Here is a 10,938-nt window from a genome sequence, read left to right on the forward strand (position 1 = left end):
AAGGTACAATTGCAGAATGTCGGGTCCTGGATGTGTTTCAGTTTCAGAATGTTAGGGTTCAAGAGTGTTATGGGTTCCAGAATGCTGAATCTTACTGTTCCAGAATGTTAAGGTACAACTGTAGGTACAAATGTTAAGTTTTGAGTGTTTGTTAGTTACAGAATGTAAGGTTTCCAGCATGTCACTGTTTCACTCACAGGTTCTAGAATATTATGGGTTCTAGAATGTGGGGGTTTTAGAATTCTATAGTGTGAAAATGTTATGGTTTGGGGTGGTCTCTAGCTAACCAGGTAGAGTGCATGCCCCATATGCCTGAGGCTTCTGCTGCGGCCCAGGTTTCGAGTCCAGCCTGAGGCCCTTTGTTGCTTGTCATTCCCCCCTCTCTTCCCACCATTCCTGTCTCTCTTCAGCTGTCCTCTGAATAAAGGGAAAATGCCCCAAAAAATAATCTTAAAAAAAATGTTATGGTTCTACAATATTCTCAAGGTATAAATTGTAGAATGTTGAGTTATTAACGTTTGTTAGTTCTAGAATTTTAGGGTTCTGGCATGTTACTACCAAATCAAAGGCTGTAGTGCATGATGGGTTCTAGAATGCTGTGGTCCTAAAATGTAATCATTCTAGACTACTATTGTTGTAGAATGTTATTTTTATAGAAAGTCAAGGAAAGTCATTCATGCATTGGTGAGTCATGGATGTTTATGTCACATGTTTTAGAATTTTATAGTTCTAGGATCATAAAGTACAATTGTAGAATGTTTATTCATGGATGTTTTTCCATTTCAGAATGTAAGGGTTCTAGAGTGTTATGGGTTCCAGAATGTGGTGGCTCTTGAATGTTACCATTTTAGAATCTTAAGGTACAATCGTAGAATTTTAAGTTATGAAAGCTTGTCAGCATGTCACTGTTTCTAGAGTGTTACAGGTTCTAGAAAGTTATGGGTTGTAGAATGTAGGAGTTATATATTGTTAAAGTGTTAGAATTGTAAGGTACTGCAACAGTATAGTTCTAGAATTATTAGGTACAATTGTATAATGTTGTTAGTTTAAACATTTTAGGATTGCGGCATGTTTCTAGCAAGTCAGGAGTTCAAGTGTATGATGGGTTCTAGAATGTTATATTTCTTGAAAGTCAAGGCCCAATTGTACATTGTTAAGTCATGAATGTTTATGTCACGTTTTAGAATATTGTAGTTCTAGAATATTACAGTACAGCTGTAGAATGTAAAGTTGTGAATGTTTTTAGTTGTAAAGATTAAGAATGTTGGTTAAGGTGGAGTGTGTAGTTGTAGTTGGTTGGCCTCTAATTGGAATGTTAGAGGTTTGATTCTCAGATCCTTCAGTAAAACTGTTGTGATTTGTGTTTTTGTGTTCGGGTTTTTGTGTGGCAGGAGGTGTGGCTGCCACCCTTTCTCTCTCCTGAATTGGCAATGAGGCCCACCTGGCCTTAATCATAAACAATCAACGCCTCTAAAAAAGCTGGTCTCCACTCCACTCCTCTGCTGGATTATTTTGCCTGTTTGTGTATTTCCAGTGTTTCTGCTGCTTGTTTTCAGCAAGTGTTTCCAGCCTGTTTTTTTATTTAAAAAAAACATCTTAATACTGCTCCTTGTTTCTGTCTCAGCCATTTTGGGTCCAGAACACAAAAACATGTCAAAGTATCCTTGAGAAAGATAAGGATTGCTCCGGATAGCTTTAACTCAGCAGTTAATCAGTATGTTGGTCTCATCTTAGATCAGCTCTGTTTCCTTCAGTTAAGAAATCAGATGTACGTTATTTTCCAAGAATCTTGAGCTATTAATACACACATTCATTTTATCTTGTTTAGATTATCGTAATTTAATTTACACTTGCTTCAGTCAAGCTCCTCTAAGTCATTGACAACTATCTATCTATCTATCTATCTATCTATCTATCTATCTGACATCCCTCCATTGGCTTCCTGTAAAATTCAGAGTAAATTGCAAGATCCCTTTCATAACATACAAGGCTCTGCATGACCTCACCCTCATTTCTGATCTCCTTGTTCCTTACTCTAATTCTCAACCACTCCGATCCTCAAATCTTGGCATCTTATCCTTCCCATGTTTCAACTGCAAAACAAGGTGACTGTACATTTGCTGTTTTAGCCCCGACCCTGAGGAACAATCTTCCCCAGTCCATCAGATTTGCTAAGTCCTTGGACTTATTTTCCATGCCGACTAAAAACCCACCTTTATGTCTGTCCATGGGTAGTCCCCTAGCTCTGACACCTCGCTATAACTGTGTCTGTAGCTCAGGTCTGTGTGTGTGATCTATAAAAAAAAAACAAAAAAGTGAAAAATTTAATTTCCTCTATGGAGACTAATGAAGGAATGATTTAATTGTAAAATATTAGGTTATGAATGATTGTTAGTTCTATAATGTTAGGGTTCCAGAATGTTCTAGCGTGTCACGGGTTGTAGAATCTTGTGGTTTGGTAAAATTGTAAAATGTTCTAGCATGTCATAGGTTCTGGAATATTACTGTTTCAGAATGTTATGGATCCTGGACTTTAGGACTTTTAGAGTGTTATACTTCTAGAATGTTAAGGTACAACTGAAGATGTTAAACACTGAGTATTTGTTAGTTCTAGAATGCTATGGGCTCTGGAATGTTTATAGTATGTCAGGAGCTCTAGAGTGACAGAGGTTCTGGAATGTTACTGTTCTAGAATGATATGGGCTACAGGATGCAGGAGTTCTAGAATATTACAGCTCTAGAATCTTCTATGATATTATATTTCTAAAATGTTAAGGTTAATTTGCGCAGTTGCTTTAATTGTACAATGTTAAGATGTGTTATGAATGTTTGTCTATAGTGTTAGGGTTGTTACAGGTTCTAGAATGTTGTGGTTCTATTATGTTATTGTTCTAGAATATGGGTCCTAGAATATAGGATATCTGGATTGTTATGGGGTTCAGAATGTCAGTTTTAGAATGGAAGGGTTCCAGAATGTTTCTAGCATGACACTGGTTCTAGAGTGTTGCAGTCCTAGATAAGAGTGGTTCTAGAATAATACAGTTCAACAATAGTAGTGTTTTAGAATATTAAAGTACAATTGCAGAATGGCAATTCTACAACTGCAGAATGGCAAATAATGAATATGTGTTAGTTCTAGAATGGTAGGGTTCTGGAATGTTTTAGTTCATGGCACTAGTTACTTACGGGTTCTAGAATGTCGTGGTTCTAGAATTCAGTTCTAAAATGTTATGAGTTCTGGAATGCAGGAGTTCTAGGTGTTACTTTTTTCAAGAATATTATAGTTCTGGAATGCCAAGATACAATTCTAAGATGTGAAGTCATGGATTTTTAAAGTTTTTGAATGTAAGGGCTCTGGATAATCTCTAGTATGTCATGGGTTCTAGAATGTTACAGGTTCTAAAATATTATGCTTCTAGAATGGCATTGTTCCAGAATGATAAATACAATAGTAGAATGTAAGGTCCTGACTATTTGTTAGTTCTAGAATGTTCTGGGTTCTGGGATGTTGGATAATAAACCTCTAATCAAAATGTGATCTGGTGATTTTGTTTTGGTTTTTTAAAATTTTGTTAACATTGATTCTGTTTGGAGCTACAGTTTAAATATGCACTTTACAAATCCTGTTGCAGTTGAATAATAGAACTATGCTTTTTTGTCACAATTTATTTCTGCTTAGTGTAATGTTCAATAACCACCACAAGGGGGAGAACAAATACCGTAACCAAAACATCTGTAGTAAGTTGCCATCAGTTGAATCATAATATTTCGCATAATAATATTAAGCACTTTTTCTGATGGTCTTTTTTTATTGCATGTATGTTTATTGTGTTAACATAAAAACAAAGGCTTTCTGTGTATGCACAACCTTTAACATGTTGCATGTGACTCTGGCTCTGCAAGCTGCAAATCAAAGACATCCTGTTAGGTCCCCTGATCTAAAACTTGGGACTGTAGATTTCCGATTGTGGGAAAACTGATGCCACAAAATGAGAATGCCAACTGCAGTGGAAAAGTACAGCTGGATGCAGATAGCACAAAAGTGAAGTCGTTCAGGTAATAATATATGCCATTTCAGAAAGACAGGTATATTTTCTTTTTTGGGATTTTTACACCATAATTAAAGTGAATTTGGTGCTTTTGGGGTCAGAGGAAAGACAGGGTCACCTTCTCAGAACTCACAGGAAATCGTTTGGATGAAGCTAACTTACAGGAGTCCAGGGGTCACAATATCTATCCATTTTCTAAATCGTTTATCCTGCTCTGTTTGCCACCTCTCTCTCCATCTCTCTCTCTCGCTTCTTTTCCTCTCTTATGCTCACTGGCTGGCTCTGTAATCAGCCCTCTCAGCGATGGCCGTTTTGTTTCTGTCTGCCTTATCTCCTGTTTGCAGTTTCCCTCTCTGTCATTACTCTGCTATTAGCTTTTCATCCCGGGGCTAAAACACAGCACTCACACTGACCTTATAGTCTCAGCTATGCTCCGAAACGTCTGCTTTGCAAGATAACGCTCTCGCCCCCCCACACACCATTTCTCTCCCCCTCTCTCTAACACACACACATGAACATGTTCAAAACACACCTACATATAGATGTGCACACACCCACATACACTAGGTTTTAAACAAAATCATACAAAACATCTTTATGCACAACATCGTTTCCATTTTGCTTTGGCATGAAATGGTTACTAGAGTTGTGGTGAATAACAAAAGCCATTTGTTTCATTTCACTGAAGAACAGAGATTACAAGAAATCCAATTAAAGATTTAGACACACCTGAGTCCCTCTCTTCAGCACCTTTCTTCTGAAATCATGATAGAAACACAGGAAGCGAGGGCAGGAGATTAATATTATAATACTGCATTATGTCCAGCATTGTAATTTAATCACTCACAATACTGTTGAGCGACACTCATACCATTAAAGTATATTCAACTGAGCTGCAGTGAATGAGAGAGAGAAAGAGATATTCCCCAAGGTCGAGTGTATGTGGCATGTTGTGTATGTTGCAGTTGGCAATTAAAAAGTTGCATGTTCACAAAGAGTCAAATTTAAATTGAGCCGTCAGCGTTAATTTCGATGTGATTAAGGTCCCTTGACCTCTGACCTCAAGATATCTGAATGAAAATGGGTTCTATGGGTACCCATGAGTCAAAAAACGTACAGATTTTTTCTGTTATCTGAGTCCTAATCAAGAAAATGTGGTAAGAACTGCTTTTCCTTGTCAATATGGACTTCACGACTGTTCTAAAATGCAGAACAATGGAACTGAAAACATATGATTAAACATTGATCATGATTAACTATTGCAGTTCTGCGATTAATCACAATTTTAAAAATGAAGCGTTTGACAGCCCTAATTTAAATTAATATCTGGTCTTTGTCTCTGACAATTCATGTTTGAATGTGTGTAAAATCAAAATTAGTTGCATGATATGTAGGAGCATCACGGTAAAGGGAAACTACCAAGGGCCTCAAATGAGAGGGGGGCCCCCCAAAAGAAGCCTGACATAAAAAAGTTTGCTCCTCTTTTTTTGCTATTTTTTAATTAATGCTATAACTAAATTGAAATTTGCTAAATAAATCAGTTAAAATTCTATATGTTATTCTATATGTTTCTATATGGAGACAGTATAGAGAGTTTAGAGGAGGTTTAGTCTGCCCCTGCACGAGGATTCACCTCATCTAAACGCTACTAGAGCTGATTGAGTGGCTGCTTACACTGCTGGAGGGAGCACCGTTGTGAGAGAGAGACGGGTCAAGAGAGGACGGACAGGGGCCCACAGAGATTGCTTATTCATAGGGCCTAGAATTTGGTGCTACGCCCCTGATGATGTGTGTGTATTCATATTTCCATAGCAGCTTAGTTTGAGAAAAAAAAGTGTTGTTACAATTGTAGTGGTGTTACTGCTCTCCATGGGTGCCCCATAACAGCCGCTGTCTGTATATAAGCAACTACATGTGTTCCAAGGTTTGGTATTGTTCATGCTGGCTCATTGGACGGGCCACCTGGGACATTTAATGGAACAGAGCCATTGTTAATGTTGGTAGTTCCTCCTTGTGCTTTTCCGGCTTTTGCTAAATGTATGTTGTGAAAAAAAGTCTGTTTCAGGGTCCTTGTATTGTAAATGCTGGCTCACATCCACACTGTCAGCCCAGAGGCCAGAAGACAGTATTGGTATTGGCACATTTTTGCAAACCACCAGATACTTTTAATCCAAACATGATATGACATGTTATTCCAAACACTGAATTTGATTGAATGTGCAGTAGGCCTTCAGTGGCTGTGTGAATTTTCTAAATCTTTTAATTTCTTGCCGTGTGGAACGTTTCTTATAGAGTTGCTTATTGTGTTCTTTTTCCATATTTTGAAGAAATTACACCAATTTGCTCAAACTTCAAAGGTTTAAATACTTGCAAAATGCATCTGAAAGCAGCACAAGAAAAGTGATGTCACTCTTGGTTTCAAAGGGTTAAAGGAGCTGATGGGATCACAAATTACTTTGTGTAACTCCATGAGACAAATAAATGAGGACTGATGGATTGATTTAATGAATGCGTCTGGAATGAGATTTTCAGCAGACTCATACAGGTGTCATGTTTTTATGTCCATATACTTTTGGCCAGGTGGTCCAATATGTTATTGTATGGTAAAGTACAGAATGGCACTCTCATAGTAACCTGCAATTGTCCACACACACACACACACACACACACACACACACACACACACACACACACACACACACACACACACACACACACCTCACCTCCCTCTCTCCCCTCATTTCCTCCCTCTCACCGTCTCAGTGAGCAGGTGCACAGTGACAGAGTCACTGGGCTGTGAAATCTCAGCTCCTTGAGACACGTTTCATGCCTCTCCCGTCCAAAAACACACACACACACACTCTCTCTCTCTCTCTCTCTCTCTCTCTCTCTCTCTCTTTTTGTCCTAATTTTTCTTCAACTCCTTCCTTTCTCATCTTTTCTCCCCGCTCGTGTCGAGGTTGAGTCAACGGTGTGATTGTGAATTTACTCACAGAAAAAAAAAAACCAAAGAAGAAAAATCAAATTACATTGGAATAAAAAATCTATAAAGATTTTCATTAGGCAACAGAAGTCCATGTGTGTGGGCATGCATGTGTGGATTTGTGTGTGTGTGCGTGTGTGTGTGAGTGTGAGCACTCAGTGTGTCTCTCCTGCATATGTCTCTGACCACATCTACATCTTTAATGTCTGAAACTGAATAATGTATGAACCCCTGGGCTGGAAGACACACTCACACACACACACACACACACACACACACACAACACCTCTTTAGTGCTTCCATCTGCACAAATATCATAAAGCTCAACTAACAGTTCACTATGAAAGAATGGCCGCGTCATCGCCAGCCCTGCACACTGTCATCTGCACAACCATCTTGTCCTGACCAGAATTAGATCACCTTGTGCTGATCTGAGAGAACAAAGCAAAGATGCCTCCAACCACGGTGGCGTCTCCACCACCAGTTTCCTGTTTACATGTTGCACACTTCCTGTTGGAGTGAACACAGAGCTCACATCAAACCTTTTTTTCTGACTCGTCTGTACCTGCGTGTGCCGACGCAGTTGACCATTTAGCATCCGAGTTGCCCCGTGATACATCCTCGTGTGTCTCTGTGATGCAGTCATGCATGCTTCTTCTTCTAATTTGACTTTCAAATAGCTGCACCCTGTCATCATTTCCACATGCCCACACACACACACACACTTTTTCCCACTGCCTCTTATGAAGATGAAGATGTGAAGCTGAGGTCAAGGTTGGTTTCTACAGCAACTGTGCATAATAATGCCCTGACCCTCCTGACCAACAGGCTTCTCGGTGAAGAGTAATAATATTAATACTCTCTGACTTGCCCACCCTCTCCGCATTCGCAAGGTTTTTGCTCTTTTATTTCCACTCTATTTTCTTCTCCGTGCATCTTGTTCGATACAGATTGGATGATAAATAAATGAATGAAAAACATGAATAAATGAATGGAGAACCTTACAGTGAATGCAGGCTATCACACGAGGGGTCACTGAGCAATTACATAGGTATGAAAAATAATTTGAATCGTATGCTTCGGCCTGTACAGTCACCAGATGTCAGTGTAGTTAGCGGTGCCTATAGCTCAGCTGGTGGAGCGGGTGCCCAATGTACAGAGGCTATGTCCTCGCTGCAGCGGCTGCAGGTTCGATTCCAGCCTCTGCCCTTTGCTGCATGTCATCCCCCTTCTCTCTCATCCTTTCACACCAAGTCTGTCCTATCAATTAAAGGCTACAAGCAAAAAAAAATCATCTAAAAAATCAAAGGAGATATGGCCTGATGTGTTGGACAGCACTTTGACAAAATATAAACTATCTTTTGGAAGATAGTATTCAATCCAGGAATATGTAGAATATATACCAGTGCATATTGAGGGCAGCTGTGGTTCAGGATGCAGTGTATTGTCTACTAATTAGAAGGTTAGTGGTTCAACCCCAGCTCCTCCATCAATACTTCAACATGTGTGTGATTGGGACACAATTTTTAAACACAGGTAGGTTTTTCTCTTTTTTTGATTTTCTTTCTCTCCACATCCACTCAACTGATGTGAACTTGACTCTACTATAACTCTGCCAACAAATAGACTACATAACCCCCCCTCCCCCCCAAAAAAACCCCTTCAATCACACATAACTGCTCTGAAGACGAATGTTTTGGGGGCTTTGTAATGTTCTGGAAAAAGACTACAACTGACAGAGGCCGGTTCCGCCCACCTCCACAAATCATCCCTAGTGGGCCATCTCTTATGGAGACTGTGTTATCTTGTAGCATCAATTTACAGTCCTGAGCTACCCTCTGCCAGGAATGTGAGTGGAACTCTCTCATGAGTCACTACTGTACAAACAAGCCCCAGCGGCTCCCATGTGACGGCTGTTACAGAGCAGAAACATGGGAGAAGTATAGGACACACACACACACACACACACACACACACACACAGAGTTTTGATGTTCTATTTCTTTGAAGGGGTAGTTCAGATTTTTTTGAAGTGGCATCATATGGGGTACTTATCCATAGTCAGTGTTTTACATACAGTAAATAAAAGTCGTATCACCACAGATTTGGAGAAGCAGACTGGAGTCCGACAGTGAAACTAAGCAATGTACTGCTGTGGATGGGGGCCAGCAGCAAAACGTATCTAAGCCATCTAAATAACGTCCAATGTAAAAAAAAAACAGAGTATCGTATACTGCTAATGTTTTGAACAGCCATCGGCACGCTTCTTCTCCCTCATCTCCTTGTCTGCACTCATCTCTCTCCACACCTGGTGTCACTCATCAATAAACACACCTGCCTGCACTCAAGCCAGATATCTACAAGAGAGCCAGCTCCACAACCATTCCCTGCCGGACTGTTGCCATACACACTTTTTTTCGTTACATGTCCCGCTTGTCAGTTTGTTTTTTCACTTAGACCTGTTTTTCAGTGATCTTTCTGAACCTTCAGCCGTAGAAAACCTCAGGAGCATAGATCACCTCAGCAAGTCATCTTGTTAATCCTTCACCTGCACAGTTCATTTGGTGTAAAGAAAAGAACTCTTTTTCTAACATCCGTTTTGGCTGACTGCTTTAGGGTCTTTAGTCCCAAGCGTGACAGATGGAGGCAACGGCAGACCTTCAGCTGCTGTTCAGTGACATTAAATCACTGTTTTTCTTAATGGAGTCTGGCTCTAAAGAGAGTGACAAAACCACATAATTTCCCTGTTGGAAACTAAAGTCTGACATTAAGGTAAAGCAGTAAAAATACTCCTTATACGGTGTACACTTCTCTTGATATGGATTTTTCTAGTTGGGCCTTTTTTAGGAGGATAAAATACATTTTGTTGCTGGCTCCCATCAAGAGCAGTACATTGCTAAGCTTTCTTGTCAGCCTGCTTCTCCAAACTGGAGGTGTGCTAGCTGACATCTATTGTATGTGACACACTGACTATGGATCAATACACACAGCCCCACTTCAAAAATCTGATCCACAAATTGCAAGAAATTAGTAGACTTTGAAAATTATTTTTTTAAAAGCTAGGAAAAAATGTCTAAGGGGGAAAAAAAGAAAAAAGCTAGGGAAAAACTATATTTATAATGATCATAATTACATATTTTAAGATATGATTAGCCTCTATGCCTCCCTCTCTGACATTTGAGAGGACACAGGTGGCACAGCCACACACATACAATCAAACTACAATTAACAATCAGTCTCCTCCAGATCCTTACACCCGAAAGTCCTGTGCACTTGACCCAGGTGCGTTACAGAATTATTATATCTTTTTAGGCACTTTTTCCAAGTCTTGCTTGACTTTTTTTTTTTTATCATTCCTTATTATTTTTTGTTTTACTTCATTCTGTTTTTTAACTGTTTTTTTGTTTTTTTTAGCAACTTGGTAAGAAATGTTTCAAATTGTGTGGGAAATTTGTAGATTTAGAAAATATTTTTTAATATCTGATAATCAGATATTTAAAAATTTTGTTACAAAATGATTATATTTCTAAATGTGTTTCCCAGGTCATTTCTGTGTTTGTTTGTTTGTTTCATTAATTTTTTTTTTTCAATTCATGTATTTTTTTTACTTGCTTACAAACTTTCAGTTTTCTTTTTGTTCGTTTAGTTTAGTTTAGCTTTTTTTGTTTTTGTTTTTGTGTTATTATTTCTTTCTATTTCCTCTTTCATTGCTATTTTCCTTCTTCCAATGTTTTTTTTTTGTTTGTTTGTTTTTAAGAAATCAAGCCAATTTGCTCAGCTTTCAGAGGGTTAATTGTGTTCTTAACTGTGGTGGTTTGTTTTGGTTGATGTTTTTTCATACCATCAGAAAAACATTGCTTTAACTTGTATGTTTCTTGCCGTGATAAGAACCACTTGGATTGCTCAA

This window comes from Plectropomus leopardus, chromosome 4 (genome assembly GCF_008729295.1).
Source record: "Plectropomus leopardus isolate mb chromosome 4, YSFRI_Pleo_2.0, whole genome shotgun sequence".
Classification (NCBI taxonomy): Eukaryota; Metazoa; Chordata; class Actinopteri; order Perciformes; family Serranidae; genus Plectropomus; species Plectropomus leopardus.